This window comes from Hemitrygon akajei, chromosome 1 (genome assembly GCF_048418815.1).
Source record: "Hemitrygon akajei chromosome 1, sHemAka1.3, whole genome shotgun sequence".
NCBI lineage: Eukaryota > Metazoa > Chordata > Chondrichthyes > Myliobatiformes > Dasyatidae > Hemitrygon > Hemitrygon akajei.
In genome coordinates this window covers 131,030,665-131,047,354 of record NC_133124.1, presented here as the reverse complement: position 1 = coordinate 131,047,354, position 16,690 = coordinate 131,030,665, and positions in this window count along the sequence as shown.

Below are 16,690 nucleotides of genomic sequence, written 5' to 3'. Positions count from 1 at the left end.
GAATGGAGAGAACATTTTGAAAACTTTGTCCATTCACCCTGTGTTCAGTGCTGCTTTCCAGAAGCGGCAAGTTCCTCCTATGCAGTACGATGAACAGAAACGAGGAACTGTGTGTTTCACCCAGTCTAATCCTCTCATGTTACATCTTGGAGGAGTAACTAGAGTGACAGGAACCCCAGAATTTGTTGGAATATCCAGGAAATGGAGAAGAAGTTTAACTGAGAAGACGTTGGTACACGAAGATGCGGTTTCTACTGATGAGGCTGAAGTTCATTACCCCAGGAGTACTTGCCACACTATTGAGTGGCCGAGGGCATCCCCTTTCCGGAGAGGTCCCGCCAGTTAGCTCCAAGGAGTTTTGGGTGTTTGGCTGCACTGTCTTAGACTGACGGAAGTTAAATTTGGTCATGGAGCGAAGGTGCCTGAGCTGCTGGAACACATGAGTAGTGGACAGGGGGAGGCACCCTCCTGTCGACAGGAAGGGTCGCAAGGAGTGGTTGAAGCTGGAGGAGCTGAAGGTGGGATAATGAGGTCTCAAAGAATTAGGAAGCCCCCAGATAGGCTGGCCTGTGACATACCGAGGGAACTGAGTGTTGCATCTATTCCCCTAGTGGAATATGTCACTACCATTTACAAATGGATTGGAGGCCCTGACATCACAAAATTCCGATGAAAACTGTATATTGATGATAGGTTGATAAGGTTCAAAGTCATGGGGACATGACTATTTTTGGTCATGGTGGGGAGAGTGCATCGCTTTGGTTAATATTTTTACTGCTATGCTGTAGGTATTTCATTTTAGCAGTTCTGAAAGAGCAGTCTGTTCTGCTTTTAGCATGTTTGGATTTGAGCTGCGATAAGAAGCTTAGGAACTTTGCCTATCCATCTTAGGAATGTGCTGTCAGCCAATCAGGATAGTGGAATTGGGAGAAGGTTCTGGAGAACTCTGGCTCCAGGTCTTCTGGCGGGAGCTGGGAGTAGACAGGAGGGAAGATGGCTGAGGATGCCGTTCCTGTTGCACGAGGTACTTTGTGCAGATGAATGGCTTCAAGGAGGAAGGACCAATGCTCTCGTGGAGGGGTCTGTTGTTCAAGATAGATTTCGAGTGACATTTGAGACAGATTTTCAACCTTTTATGTCTGATTACTCAACCTGAGTTAAATGACCTGGTCAGAGATTTGGGTTTGTCAAAGGCAGATTTACTGGGATCAAGACTACAAGGATGGATTCTGCTGTCACCAGGCACAACAAGTTCCGAGAAGGATTTCGAAATTTGAGACAAATGTTCCCCAGTATAACTGATGCTAAGATTAAGGAAGACATTTTTGTTGGTCTGCAACTCAAAGATGTCATCAGCAACGAGCATACAAAACAATGAAGTGCAACGTGTCACTGAAGATTCATCTTCTGCATTCCCATTTAGACTTCTTCCCTGCAAATCTTAGCACTGTGAAAGGTTTTGCCAGGACACTGCGATCATGAAGAAATGGTATCAGGACAACTTGAATCACCAATGCTGTCTGATTATTGTTGGACACTGAGCAAGAAGCCGCAGACACTGAGTACAAAATGAACATCATCAACAAAACATTTTTAGTTTAGTTGACCTTTTCTAAAGCTTCAGCACCGTTATGCAATTCAACCCATTATATTCAATAAAAGTTAATTTCTTGATTCTCCAAATTCCTAGGTGATACAAGTAGTCTGAAATTATACTTGTGTTCAGCTTCAAGTGATCTATTGTAACCGCAAAAAAATCCACTGGAAACAACACGATTGAAAAAAAGTTGCTATCCAGTGCCAAGGTCAAAATCGCTAAGATCCCATTTCTTCACAATTTTGATGTTTGGTCTGAACTACAACCAAACCTCTTGACTATATCAGCATTCTTATGCATTGAACTGCTGCTATAAGACTGGCTGATTTGATATTTGTGTATTCTCTGTGCCCCCAGCTGACCCCCATTTGCCTAGGGTGAATGGCTGTTGCCCCGCCAATAGTGGAATACATCAGTGTAAATACGGAATAATGCCCCCCCCCCAGTACATGCTCGCAATACAAATACCAGATAATACACCCAAAAGCAAGTAAATATTGCAACTTTATAGTTATCTCTTAGTGATGGGTTAGTAGAAACAGATAGTCTAAAGGCGCCAAGTAAATTTATCAGTTTGTGCACATAATATTTTAATACGTTGGAGCTCACGCCTCCGGTTCCATCCACAATGACCTTCCGAGCCTTCGGCCACCATCTGAACCACCGACATCCAGTATCTGTCACTACGGAACCGCTGTCCGCTCCTCACATGTCCGTCCTCCTCGCTCTCCTCCTGAAAAAGACCATGAACTCCCGCTCAGCTCACACATACAAGATAGCATAACAATTCTCCATTGGTTATTTCCCCCCTTATTGGTAGCCATAACCCAAACATACCAGACACAGAAACCCATTACAGCATTACAGAGTAGCCAAATCATTATAACAATACAGAGAAGCCATTTTGTTAGCCTGAACAGTTAACACCACTGTTACTGGTACTGAGAGTCCTGCATTTGCATTAACAGGAGGTCTTCATGTGTGCTTAACAAAGTGGCCACTGAGCATATGGTGCATTTGGACAAAAATACTGAATAATTATCTTACCAATATTATCTAAATTTTAATACCATCATATTTCAGGCTATTAGTGTAAAGAGCTGACATTTTAAATGTGTGTGGATTTGATATTAAATTCTTGTGTGTGATTTATTGTCTGTTCTAAACTGTGCTGAAAAGGTAAGGGGCCTTCTTCTCAAAAAGTTCCAACTGGTATGAGGTAGGTGCATTCTCATCTCCCAAACCTGGGAATGTAATTGTCTGGGTTTTCCAGTTATTGTTGCAATTCCATACCGCAGGATGGACGGCCAAGTCATTTCAAACAGCAGTTGAGTCAACCATATTATTATGGATCTGAAATGACACACAGAAACTTTGGCTAATGACGCGAGATTTCCTCCCTCATGAACATAATTAAGCCAGTTGTGCTTTAATGAGAATTCAGCAGGCTTGTGATTACTTTTACTGGTAACAGCTTGTTAAAAATGTTAAACACAGGAAATTGTGCAGATGCTGGAAATTCAGAGTAACACACATACTCAATACTGTTCACGCAGGTGATAGGTGAGTCCAGGTGAGGGGAAGGTGTCCAAAACTGGGAGGTGATAGAAAGAAGAGGTAGAGGGCTGAAGAAGGAATCTAGTAGGAGAGGAAGGTGGACCATGGGAGAAAGAGGAGGAGGAGGGGCACCAGAGAAAGGTGTGGGCAGATGAAGGGAAGAAAAGGGGAGATTAAGTTTCTTACTTCTGGATTTATTTTACCATGGTCTGGGTTGCCAATTTAGCTGCAGAACCACTAAACTACCAAATTTACCACTTACGCAGTCAGGACTTTCAAACCTTCCAAACGGACACTATTAGGTGTTCACATTTTCTTCCGCCTGATGATTCACATCAGATGAGATTGCACACATTAGAAAGGAGTTGCTCGTGGAATTCAATAATTGACCAAATGTGATCACCCCTTCATTTTTTTTTGTTCTATTTTGTAGGAGTACACATTTTTAGATGAGATTATCGATCATGGTGTGAAGTATTGAGAGTCTGGCATTGTGAGACAACTAATTTGCTCATATCACAAGTTAATGAGAGTAGAAGAGCTGTATCAGTTATCACGCTAAACGTGATTTAAGCAGAAAACTTGAGCTACTAATGCCAGTCATTCTGTTTCAGAGCGTTCACTGCCTGGGGAGGGCAAAACCCCCAGGAGACACAGACTTACATTAACCTTTAAAAGCTAAGGGCTGGAAGAATCAAGAGTTAAGTTGACCAGCAAATTTCATTGAAGAGAGCTTTATTAACATGCTAATAATCTGCAGAAATGAACTATAGAATTAATAACAGCATAGCAATATAGTGCCTTTAATGAAGGCACCTTGAGGGAGAAAATATGGGCAGGAATATAGAGAGACCTTAGGGTCTCGGCACCCAAGTACGTGCCCCTTTTTGTGAATCAATTAATAAAAACACTTGGAAGAGCACAAAAGGGTCGTAAAGTTAAAATTCTTACAGAGATGAGATAGGAAGGGTTGGCCTTTTGAGAAATTTGAAGACAAGGAAAAGAATATTAAAAACGATGTGTTGCTCAGCTAGGAATTAGTATAGGCCTGCACACACAGCATAGCGGATGAAGTTAAGGCAGAGGTAAAATCAAAATTCTGACGCTGGCCTGAAAAGATTGTAATAGTCAAGCCTAGCACCAAGTTGTACGAATTTCAGCAACAAATAAAGTGAGCTCGGATGGAGTTGTAAAGGAGATGGAAATAAATTGCATTAATAATGGCATGGCAGTGTAGTTAGGAGTTGATTCCAGGATCAATGATCATGGCAACAGTAGAAACAATCAAGTTCCATCAGAGATTCCAGGGAGAGTTGACTAGGCTATGGATTGGCCCTTAAACTTAGTTGGAGGGAAGTTGTTCTCCATCTGACTCACTACGGCAAAATTGAAAGTGTCAGGTTCCTTTGGACATATTTTGCTAAGCACTTGAATGATGAGAGTCACCACATGGATGAAAGATAGAAATAGAGTAAAGAGAACTCTCAGTAAACACTCAGAAATAAAAGTAAACACTCAGGTTATGAAGACAGGAACATGTCATTGTTTGGCCACAAATAGATAGATTAAAAGATAAACAATTGAAAGTCTTAAACCTGAAATCTTCATAGAAACTGAAGAAAGAGGCAATCTGCTTGGATTACAGATTAACTTGACTTCCAACACTCCATTCAAAATGCAATATTAATGTCTACTTGCCAAGCTATATGATTCTTAGATGTAGCTGGGTTGGGTCGGTAAAGTAATGGTCGTCATTTCGGTTAACATAAAGTCCCATAGGATGCTTGACATTTGTTGTCACCATTTAAGTATTTTAGTCAGGTTTGAACCATTTCTGGTGCATCATTTAAATCACTTTCACCTGAAAATCAAAAAGAAAGTTCTTTATATAAATCAAAGGGTTCCTTTTTCTCGATATCCAGCTCCTTCTAAGGTTTAATTGGGTCAAAAGGAATCAAATAAATAACTGCATATTTTTTTCACATAGCTTTGTCCTCTCACTTTAATGTTAAAGACAGTCGGACAATGTCACTTCAATCTTTCCCGAGAACTATTGCAATAATTTTGAGACCCACTTTGGATTTGCTCATGTTTATGAAAGTGAGTATCCTTACAGACGAGAATTGGGGATAAGAGACAATAACGTTATGGATCACATCTTGTGATTATCACCCCAAGTATTAAAAATTCATCTCTGAACTACTAAATGCTTCCCTTTTCTGACCAATTGGAATTTTGCATAAAATTATTTCATCTGTAAGATCTAATACATGTAGTGCCCTGGTTCACATCTTTACTGTTATGCTTCAGGTATTTTGTTTAGCAGCTCTGTAAGAGCAGTTATTCTGCTTTCAGCCTGTTTGGGTTATTGTTGAAGATGAGGGATGGTGTGGAATGTGTGCCATCCAGTTACCGATCCAATTCTTGGTGAGGGACAATAAGGTTGGGCTTGGGGTTTCTGTTCAAGAGGAGATGAAGAGAGAAGATGCTGGGGAGAATTGGTCATTGCATATGATCCAATGGGAGACCCGTTTGTTCAAGATGGACTGTGAGCATCGTTTGGAAGGTGGTGTGTGCTCTCATGTTGACTGAGGGCCCAATGCGTGAGTGACAGAAAGGTTCAACATGAGTTCCAACTTGTTATTTTTGACTGTTTAATTAGAATGGGCCCTTTTCTTTTAGTTTTTTCTTTAATAGCCCTTTAGTTAAGATTCATAAATATAATTCCTTTAATTGTATACAGTGTACTGTCTGTTATTTCATGGCATTCATTTTTGACAGAGTAGCAAATTACACAGCATCCACACAAACAGAGGGTTTGGTGGGGCGGGAGGCTCGCGCCTCAATCTCACATGTTTGGAGGGCTGGAGATTATCTTAGAAACATAGAAAACGTACAGCACAATACAGGCCCTTCAGCCCACAAAGTGTGCTGAACATGTCCTTACCTTAGAAATTACCTAGGGTTACCCATAGCTCTCTATTTTTCTAAGCACCATGTACCTATTCAAGAATCCCTTAAAAGACCCTATCGTTTCTGCCTCCACCACCGCCGCTGGCAGCTCATTCCATGCAGTCACCACTCTCTGCGTAAAAGACTTACCCCTGATATCTCCTCTGTACCTACTCCCAAGCACCTTCAACCGGTGTACTCCATTTCAGTCCTGGGGAGAAGCCTCTGACTATCCACACAATCAATGTCTCTCATTATCTTGCACACCTCTATCAGGTCACTTCTCATCCTCCGTCGCTCCAAGGAGAGAAGGCTGAGTTCACTCAACCTATTCTCATAAGGCATGCTCCCCAATTCAGGGAACATCCTTGATTTATGCAGCCAAGGAAACCTGAGTGTTTAACATGCATATTAAATATGCGTATAAAGTGAGAGTCATTTGAGTCTCAGAATTATAGAGCACCACAGCATATAAACAGGACTGTCAGCACATCGAGTCTATACCAAAGTGTTATTCTGCCTCACCCATTGACTCGCACCTGGAACATGGCCACCATACCCCTCTCATTCATGTCCTTACCCCAATTTATCTTAACTGTTGCAATTGAACCCATATCCAACCCTCCCCAGGAGCTTGTTCCGCACTCAAACCACCCTCTGAGTGAAGGTCTCCCCCCTTGGCTTCCCCTAAATATTTCACATTTCACCCTTAATGTATGACAGAATGCTGGAGGAACTCAACAGGCCAGGCAGCACCTGTGGAAAAGAGCACAGTTGACATTTCTGGTTGAGCGCCTTCATCAGGCAGGGTCCTGATGAAGAGTCTTGGCCTTAAATTTCAACTGTACTCTTTTCCACAGATGCTGCCTGGCCTGTTGAGTTCTTCCAGCAGTCTGTGTGTGCTGCTTGGATTTGCGGCATCTGCAGAATTTTTCTTGTCTATGATCTCTAGTTCTAGTTTTACTCAAACTCCGTGAGAAAAAAAAGACTGCTGCATTCACCCTGCCTACATGGTGGAAACTTGCATACCACCATCAAATCTCACCTGAATCTCCTGAACTCCAGGGGAAAAAAATCCTAACCTATTCAGCAATTCCCTACAAGTCCAAGCAAAATCCTTGTAAATTTTTTCTGTAGACATCTTTCCTGTTGGCAGGTGACAAGAACTGTATACAATGCTCCAAATTTGGCCCCATTGATGTCATATCCAACTTCAACCTAACATCCCAGCTTCTCTGATTTATGAAGGCCAATATGCCAAAAGTCCTATTTTACAACTCTATCTACCTGTGAGACCACTTTCAAAGAATTAGGGATCTGTAATCCCAGGTTCCTCTCTTCGATTGCACCTCTCAGTTCCTTCCCATTCACTGCATAAGTTGTACCCTGCTTTTTTCGCTGAAGTCCAATGCATCACGTTGTCTGCATTAAATTCCATCTGCCATTTTACAGCTGGTGCAGATCCTGCTGCACCCCAGACTTCGGTGTCATCCACAAATTTACTGATCCCGATTACCACAGTATCATCAAAATTATTATGATAGGTAACAAGCAACAATGGACCCATGACTGATCCCTGCCACTCATTAGTCACAGGCTTCCAGTAAGAGAAGCAATCATCTACTAATACTCACTGGCGTCTTCTGCTAAGCCAATATTAAATCCAATTTATTACTTCATTCTGAATGCTAAGTGACCGAACATTCTGGACCAGCCTCCCATGTGGGACTGCTGAAGTCCTTGTGGTCAATGTCTGCTTCCTTTCCTTCATCAAATTTCCTGGTAGGTTCATCGAAAAACTCTACAAGATTGGTTGGTCATGACCAACCATGCACAAAGCCATGTTGACTATCCATTATCAGGCCCAGTCTATCCAAATAGGTAAGGGTACAGTAGCTGGAATGTGGACTACTGATTGCAATAGGAAAGAGAAAAGGCAGGTCAAAAGGGCAATGTTATGATTGTCATGGGAGATTTTAACATGCAGGTCGACTGGGAAAATCTGGTTGGTAATGGATCTCAAGAGAATGAATTTGTTGAATGCCTATGAAATGGCTTTTTAAAACAGTTTATCATTGAGCCTACTGGGGGATCAGGTATACTGAATTGGCTGTTTTGCAATGAATCGGAGATGATTAGGGAGCTTAAGGTAAAGGAACCATTAGGAGACAGTGATCACAATATGATTGAGCTCAACTTGAAATTTGATAGGAAGAAAATGCAGTCTGATGTAGCAGTATTTCAGTGGAGTAAGGGAAATTACAGAGGTATGAGGGAGGAGTTGGCTAAAGTAAATTGGAAGGAGATGCTGGCAGGGATGTCAGCAGAGCAGCAATGACACAAGATCCTGGGGAAAAATGAGGAAGGTGCAGGATGATGTATTTCAAAAACAAAGAAATACTCAAATGGCAAAATAGTACAACCATGGCTGACAAGGGAAGTCAGAGCTATTGTAACAGCAAAACAGAGTGCATACAACAAAGCAAAAAATCAGTGAGAAGATAAAGGATTGGGAAGCTTTTAAAAACCTACAGAGATCAACAAAAAATTGTTAGCAGGGAAAAGATGAAATATGAAAGCAAGCTAACAAATAATCTCAAAGTGGACAGTAAAAGCTTTTTCAAGTATGTAAATAATAGAAGAGATGAGAGTGGATAAAGGATTGCTAGAGAAATACTAAACAGGGAACAAGGAGATGGCAAATGAACTAAATGAGTATTTTGCATCAGTTTTCATTTTGGAAGACACTAGCAGTGTGCCAGATGTTGAAGGGTGTGAGAGAAGACAAGTAAGTGCAGTTACTATTACAAGGGAGAATGTGCTCAAAAAGCTAAAAGACGTAAAGGTACATAAGTCACCCAGACCAGATGACCTGCACTTTAGGGTTCTGGAAGAGGTAGCAAGACAGATTGAGAAGGCATTAGAAATAATCTTTCAAAAATCATTGGACTCTGGCATGGTGCCAGAGGACTGGAAAATTGAAAATGTCGCTCCACTCTTTAGGAAAGGAGGGAGGTAGCAGAAAGGAAATTATAGACCAGTTAGCCTGATCTCAGTGGTTGGGAAGATGTTGGAGTCAATTGTTAAGGATGAGGTTATGGAGCAGTGGGTGATACAGGACAAGATAGGACAAAGTCAGCATGGTTTCATGAAGGGAAAATCTTGCCTGATGAACCTATTGGAATTCTTTGAGGAGATTACAAGTAGGATAAATAAAGGGAATGCAGTGGATGTTGTATATTTGGATTTTCTGAAGGCCTTTGACAAGGTGCCACACATAAGGTTGATTACAAAGTTAAAACCCCATAGTGTTACAGGAAAGTTACTGGCATGATTATAGCATTGACTGATAGGCAGCATGCAGTAAGTGGAAATAAAAGTGTCCTTTTCTGGTTGGCTGCCAGTGACCAGTGGTGTGCCACAGGGGTTGATGCTGGGACCACTTCTTTTTATGCTGCATATAAATAATTTAGATGATGGAATAGATGACTTTGTTGCCAAGTTTGCAGATGATACGACGATTGGCGGAGGGGCAGGTAGTATTGAGGAAGCAGGTAGGCTGCAGAAGGACTTTGGAGAATGGGGGAAGAAAGTGGAAAATGAAATATAATGTTGGAAAATGCATGGTCATGCACTTTGGTAGAAGAAATAAATGTGCAGACTCTTTTCTAAATGGGGGGAAAAGCACAAAATCTGAGATGCAAAGGGACTTGGGTGTCTTTGAGCAGAACAACCTGAAGGTTAACTTGTAGGCTGAGTTGGTGGTGAGGAAGGCAACTGCCATGTTAGCATTCATTTCAAGATGTCTAGAATACAAGAGCAGGGATGTGATGATGAGTCTTTATAAGGCACTGGTGAGACCTCACCTTGAGTATTGTGAACAGTTTTTGGCTGCTTTCCTAAGAAAAAATGTACTGGTATTTTTGAGGTTTCAGAGGAGGTTCATAAGGATGAATCCTGGAATGAAATTTAGACTCTTGACCAAAGGACTAGTCTTATCTTTCTCCATGATTGCTAATGGAATTATGATAACTAGATCCACGTGTTCCCCTACACATAGTTCTGTCATCCGCCCTGTTTCACTCTCTGTCACACTCTCTCTAGGTGGTACCTTTATATATCAATTAAGGAAACTTTCCTGAATACATTTGAAAAACTCAATACCATCAAGTTCTTTTACAGTATGGAAATCCCAGTCAATATTTGGAAAGATAAAATCACTTATTATCACAACCTTATTTTTCTTGGAACTGTCTGTTATCTCTCACTAATTTGCTCTCTAAATGCCACTGACTATTCTGTGTTCTATAATATAATCCCATTAATGTTGTCATTCCTTTTCATGCCTCAGTTCCACCCATATTGCTTCAGTAGTCAAGCTGTGCTGTCTAAGCACTGCCGTGACATTTTGCCTGAATCATAATGCCACCCCTCCTCCTTTAATACCTCCCCTTCTATCATGTCTGAAGCAGCACCTCAGACCAGCGGCCTGCCCATCCTGCAACCATTTCGCACTAATGGCTCCAATGTCATATTTCCAATATGCTGATCCATGTTCTAAGCTTGTCTGTCTTACCTACAATCCCTCTTGCATTGAAATAGACAACTCAGAACATTAGTCCCACCCTGCTCAACCTCTTGCTTCCTGTCTTTGTATATAGTCTTAAGAACATTTTTACCCACAACCACTTCACTAGCTGCCCTGGCACTTTGGTTCACACCCCCCTGCAGCTCTGGTTTAAACCAACCCCTCCCAGTGCAGCACCAGCATGTCTTCCAGCAAGGGTATTCCAGTTCTGGTGCAAACTGTCCCATTTGTACAGGTCCCATTTTTCCTGGAAGAGAGCCCAATTATCCAATCTTCTGAACTGATCACTCCTGCACTATCTCCTTAACCATGTGTTAAATTGTAATACCTTCCTATTTCTGGCCTCACCAGCACGTGGCAGAGCTAGCATTCCTGATATCACTGCACAGAGGTCCTGTCCTCTTAACTTGGTACCTACAGTAACTCTCTGAACTCACTTCCTACCGGTATTAATGGTACTGACATCTCACTAAAGAATCGATCAGAGGTATTCCTGACCCTGGCACCTTTGAGACAGCATGCCATCCGAGAATCTCGTTCTCATCCACAGAACCTTTCGTCTGTTCCACGAACCAATGAATTCCCTGTTACAGCTATTCGCCTTTTCTCTCCCCTTCCTTCGGAAGCACAGAGACAGACTCAGTGCCAGAGACCTGACTGCTGTGTGCGCCACCCCCCAGGTGCTAGACTTCTGCTAGGTGCACCTTCTCCAATATTATCCAAAACAATATTCTTGCTATTGAGGAGAACAGCCTCAGGGATATCCTGCACCGACTACCTATCCCTTTTCCCTCTCCTGACGTTCACCCTGTTACCTGTGTTCTGCACCTATGGTGTAATTACATCCCTGTTAGTCAACCGCTTAGCCTCCCGGACGTTCAAGAGTTCATTCAGCCGCAGCTCCAGTTTCCTCAAACAGTCTGTAAGAAGCCGTAGGAGGCTGCACTTCTTGCAGGTGCAGCCATCAGGAATCCTGGCGATCTCTCTGTCTGGCCATATCCCACAGGAAGAGCACTCCGCTGTCCTGACTCATCCCCATTGCTCCACCTTACCAGAAGCTTACCTGAGCCTCCGCCACTTCACGCCAAATTCTCTTGAGCCGACGCCTCAGCTCCCCACTATAATACTGACCCACCCACACTATAGCCACTCCCACAGTGCCACTCCCTTTAACCTCCAACTTCTTTTAATTGACCCTTGCCAAATATCTAATAACCCAAACAATCTCAATGTCTGTAGAAACGCCTGGCTTAGCTCACTTTTTAAATTTCGTACCTACCACAAACAACGTGATCTCAAGCTCGGCTAATTATTTACACATTGAAATAAAATAGTGCATTTGACTTTCCAGAAACTGTCAGGTATAAGAAAATAGTTATTATAGTTGCCCTTTAATAAAAATGTGAACAGAAATCTATGTTCAATTTTATGCATGACAATATTCTGCCACTAAGCTTGCACTATTTTTTAAGAAAGACCTGAAAGCTTTTCAGAATTAAAGCTAAATTAGAGCAAAGTGTGAAGAATAATAATTAATTACAGTTTTAAACCAATTGGTTCAATTATTGCTTTCTATGTCTATTATTATCCTATATTATCCGATATGATAAAATAAAATGTCTTAAGTATTTTGTGTAAAATTAAAAATTATTTCTAATTAAATTTGATATTGTTGCTCTTCTAATGTACACTCAGTGGTCACTTTATTGGCATCTCCTGTACCTAATAAAATGTCCACTGACTGTATGTTCATGGACTTCTGCTGCTGTAGCTCATCCACATCAAAGTTTGACATGCTGTGCGTTCAGAGATGTAGTTCTGCACAGCACTGTTGGAAAGCGTGATTATGTGAGTTACTGTCACCTTGATCCAGTCTGGTCATTCTCCACTGACCTCTGTCATGAACAAAGCATTTTCACCCACAGAACTGCCACTCACTCAATGTTTTTGCGTTTATCGTACAATTCTCTGTAAACTCTGGAGTCTGCTGTGCATAAAAATCGCACAGATACTCAAACCACCCTGCCTGGCAGCAACAATCATAACATGGTCAACGTCACTTCCGTCACATTTCTTCCCCATTCTGATGCTTGGTCTGAACAACAGCTGAACATTTTGACCATGTCTGCATGCTTTTACGTGTTGAGCTGCGACCACATAATTGGCTGATTAGATATTTGAATTAATGAGCGGGTGTTCCTAATAATGTGGCCATTGAATGTCAATACATTGTAATAAGCTAGTGATATGAAGGGTGGATGAAGAATAGATGTTGTCCTTGCTGCAGTAACAGGAATCAAGGGCTGAGTTATCAAAGTAAGGGGCTATTGCTGAGATATACAGTATGCAAAAATCCCTTCACCTAGAGGTAATTGTATCTTTGAAATTTTTCCCAAGAGTCACTAAATACATTCAAGGAAGAATTTAATAAGTTTTTAGCTTAAAGGAAATCAATGGTGTACAGGAAAATAACACAGATAGAAAAATCAGCCATGTATGGCAGAGAAGGCACATGGAGCCAAACAGTCAACTCTCGCTTCTCTTTATTAAACTGTTACACACACGCAACGGGGATAATTCCTTGTGATTTATCCAGACAATGCTGATTGTGAATCTACACAATAGATTCCTATTCTTATCAGGAACAAATCTAAATCTGGTTTTGGTTTTCCTCTCTCAAAAAAAAGTCCAGCCAGCTCTCAAATCATTCAACAAATTCTGGGTTTAGCAATAGAAGGCATGCTGCCAGGATATTTCACTTTTCAGCATCATTATCTGATCCATTGATTGAATGCTGAATTTTGTAGGTGATCTATGATATTGAATTGTCTTTATTTCTTACATCCTTCACATACATGAGGAGTAAAATTCTTTACACTATGTCTCCATCTAAATGTGCAATGTGCAATCATAGTAATTTATAATAAATAGAACTGTCAATGTAACTTAGAAATATACTCAAATCAGCATGAGTTAATCAGTCTGATAGCCTCGTGGAAGAAGCTGTCCCAGAGCCTGTTGGCCCTGGCTTTTATGCTGTGATACCGTTTCCCGATTTGGTAGCAGTTGGAATAGATTGGGGTTGGGGTGACTCGGGTCCCCAATGGTCCTTTGGTCCCTTTTTTCATATTCAGTGGCAATAGTGGTAGGGAACCTTGGCAATAGTGATTTTGATTCAAGTTGTATCTTCTCTGCAAATAGAGAGAATGCATTCCATTTGAGAATCTTTCCAAATAGGGTGTGGTGTTCTTCTGAAAAGTATAATGATTACTGCCTGATGCTATTGATGTTTAATCAGCAGTTTAAATACACCTCCCACAGTTTATAGCAGATGGATTGGTGTTGGTATGATTTGCAATTAGTGTTGTGTTATAAAATCAATGTTCAATTAATTATAAATAATCTAATCATAGTGCCTCAAGTTGAGAGCAACTATAAACCTGTACAAATATAAACTGAGAAAACTAAAAATACACAGATATCAATTATTACATAACTGCTATGACAGTGCAGCAGCTCATATACACGTTACAATGCTAACAGTAAGGTCTGGGTTGAATTCTTGATGCAGTCTGTAAAAGGTTTGTATGTTCTTCCCATAATCTCATGGATTTCCTCTGTGTGCTCTGGTTTCCTCCCACATTCTAAAGACATGTGGGTTTTGGTTAGTAAGTTATCGGGACGTGCTCTGTTTGGTGCCCAATGCATTGTGATACTCAATGGCTGTCCCCATTATATCTCGGACTGTGTTAGTCATTACCGCAAACGACACATTTTATTGTAGGTTTCGATGTGCATGTGACTAATAAAGCTAATTTTAGTAGATTTTTATACATCTTACTATATAAAAAATAAATAAGTAAGTTCTAGTAACTATGAGACTGTGCTGGGTTCTATTCACATTAACATTTAACCTAAAAAGAAGCAGTCCCAACACAGACCTTTGTGGAACATCTCTAGTCACCAGCAGCCAGTCAGAAAAGGCTCTCTTTATTCCCGCTCTTTGCCTCCTGCCAATCAGACACTGCTCTATCCATGTTAGACTATTTCCTGTAATACCATAGGCTTGTAGCTTGTAAAACAAAGTGTAGCATGTATGACACCTTGTCAAAGGCCTTCTGAAAATCCAAGTACAACAACATCAACTGATTCTTCTTTGCCTATCCTGCTTGTTATTTCTTCAAAGAATTCCAACAGATTTGTCCAACAAGATTTTCCCTTAAGGAAACCATGTTGACTATGGCCTATTTTGTCATATACATACAAGTACCCTGAAAACTTATCCTTAATAATCGACTCCAACATCTTCCAACCACTGAGATTAAACTAACAGGTCAATAGTGTCCTTTCTTCTGCCTCTTTCTTTTCTTGAAGAGTGGAGTGACACTTACATTTTCAATCTTCCAGAACCATTCCAGAATTAATGATTCTTGAAAGATCATTACTAATGCCTCTATGATTTCTTCAGCCATCTCTTTCAGAACTCTGGCATGTACACCATCTGGTCTTGGTCACTATCTACCTTCAGACCTTTCGGTTTTCTAAGAATCTTCTCTCTATTAATGGTAACTTCACACTCTTCATGACCCCTGACACCTGGAACTTCCACCATACTGCTAGGGTCTTCCACAGAGAAGACTGATGCAAAATACTTATTCAGTTCATCCACCATTACATTGTCTCCCATTACTACCTCTCCAGCATTGTTTTCCAGTGGTCCAATATCAACTTTAGTCTTTCTTTTACATTGTATGTATCTGAAGAAACCTTTGGTATCTTCTTTAATATTATTGATTAGCTTACTTTCATATACCATTGTTACCTTCTTAATGACATTTTTAGTTGTCTTCTGTTGGTTTTTAAAAGCTTCCCAAACCTCCTTTAGAATAACTTTTCCTCTTTGGAATGTATATATCCTGTGCTGGCCAAATTGCTTCCAGAAATTCAAACCATTGCTGCTCTGCCGTCATCCCTGCCAGTGTTCTTTCACATTCGGTGTTCAATCACATTATAAGACCGTAAGACCATAAGGTATAGGAGCAGCAGTAGGCCATTCAGCCCATCGAGTCTGCTCTGCTATTCAATCATGGGCTGATCCAATTCTTCTACTCATTCCCACTTCCCTGCCATCTCCCCATACCCTTTGATGCCCTGGATAATCAAGAGCCTATCTATCTCTGCCTTAAATACACACAATGACTTGGCTTCCACTGTTGCTTGTGGCAACAAATTCCACAGATTTACCACCCTCTGACTAAAATAATTTCTCCGCATCTCTGCTCTAAATGGACATTGTTCAATACTGAAGTCACGCCCTCTTGTCCTAGTCTCCCCTACCATGGGAAATAACTTTGCCTTATCTAATCTGTTCAGGCCTTTTATCATTCTGAATGTTTCTATCAGATCCCCCCCTCATTCTCCTGAACTCCAGGGAATACAGACCAAGAGCTGCCAGATGTTCCTCATACAGTAATCCTTTCATTCCTGGAATCATTCCCATGAATCTTCTCTGAATCTACTCCAAAGTCAGTATATCCTTTCTAAAATAAGGAGCCCAAAACTGCGCACAATACTCCCAAGTGTGGTCTTGCAAGTGCCTTATAGAGCCTCAACATCACATCCGTGCTCTTACATTCTATACCTCTAGAAATGAATGCAAACTTTGCTTTTGCCTACTTCACCACCGACTCAACCTGGAGGTTAACCTATAGAGTATTGTGCACAAGGAGTCAGAAGTCCCTTTGCATCTCTGCATTTTCAATTCTCTCCCCATCTAAATAATAGTCTGTCCATTTATTTCTTCCACCAAAGTGCATGACCAAACATTTTCCAACATTATATTTCATTTGCCACTTCTTTGCCCATTCCCTTAAGCTATCTAAGTCTCTCTGTAGGCTCTCTGTTTCCTCAACACTACCCGCTCCTCCACCTACCTTTGTATCATCAGCAAATTTAGCCATAAATCCATTAATACCATAGTCCAAATCATTGACATA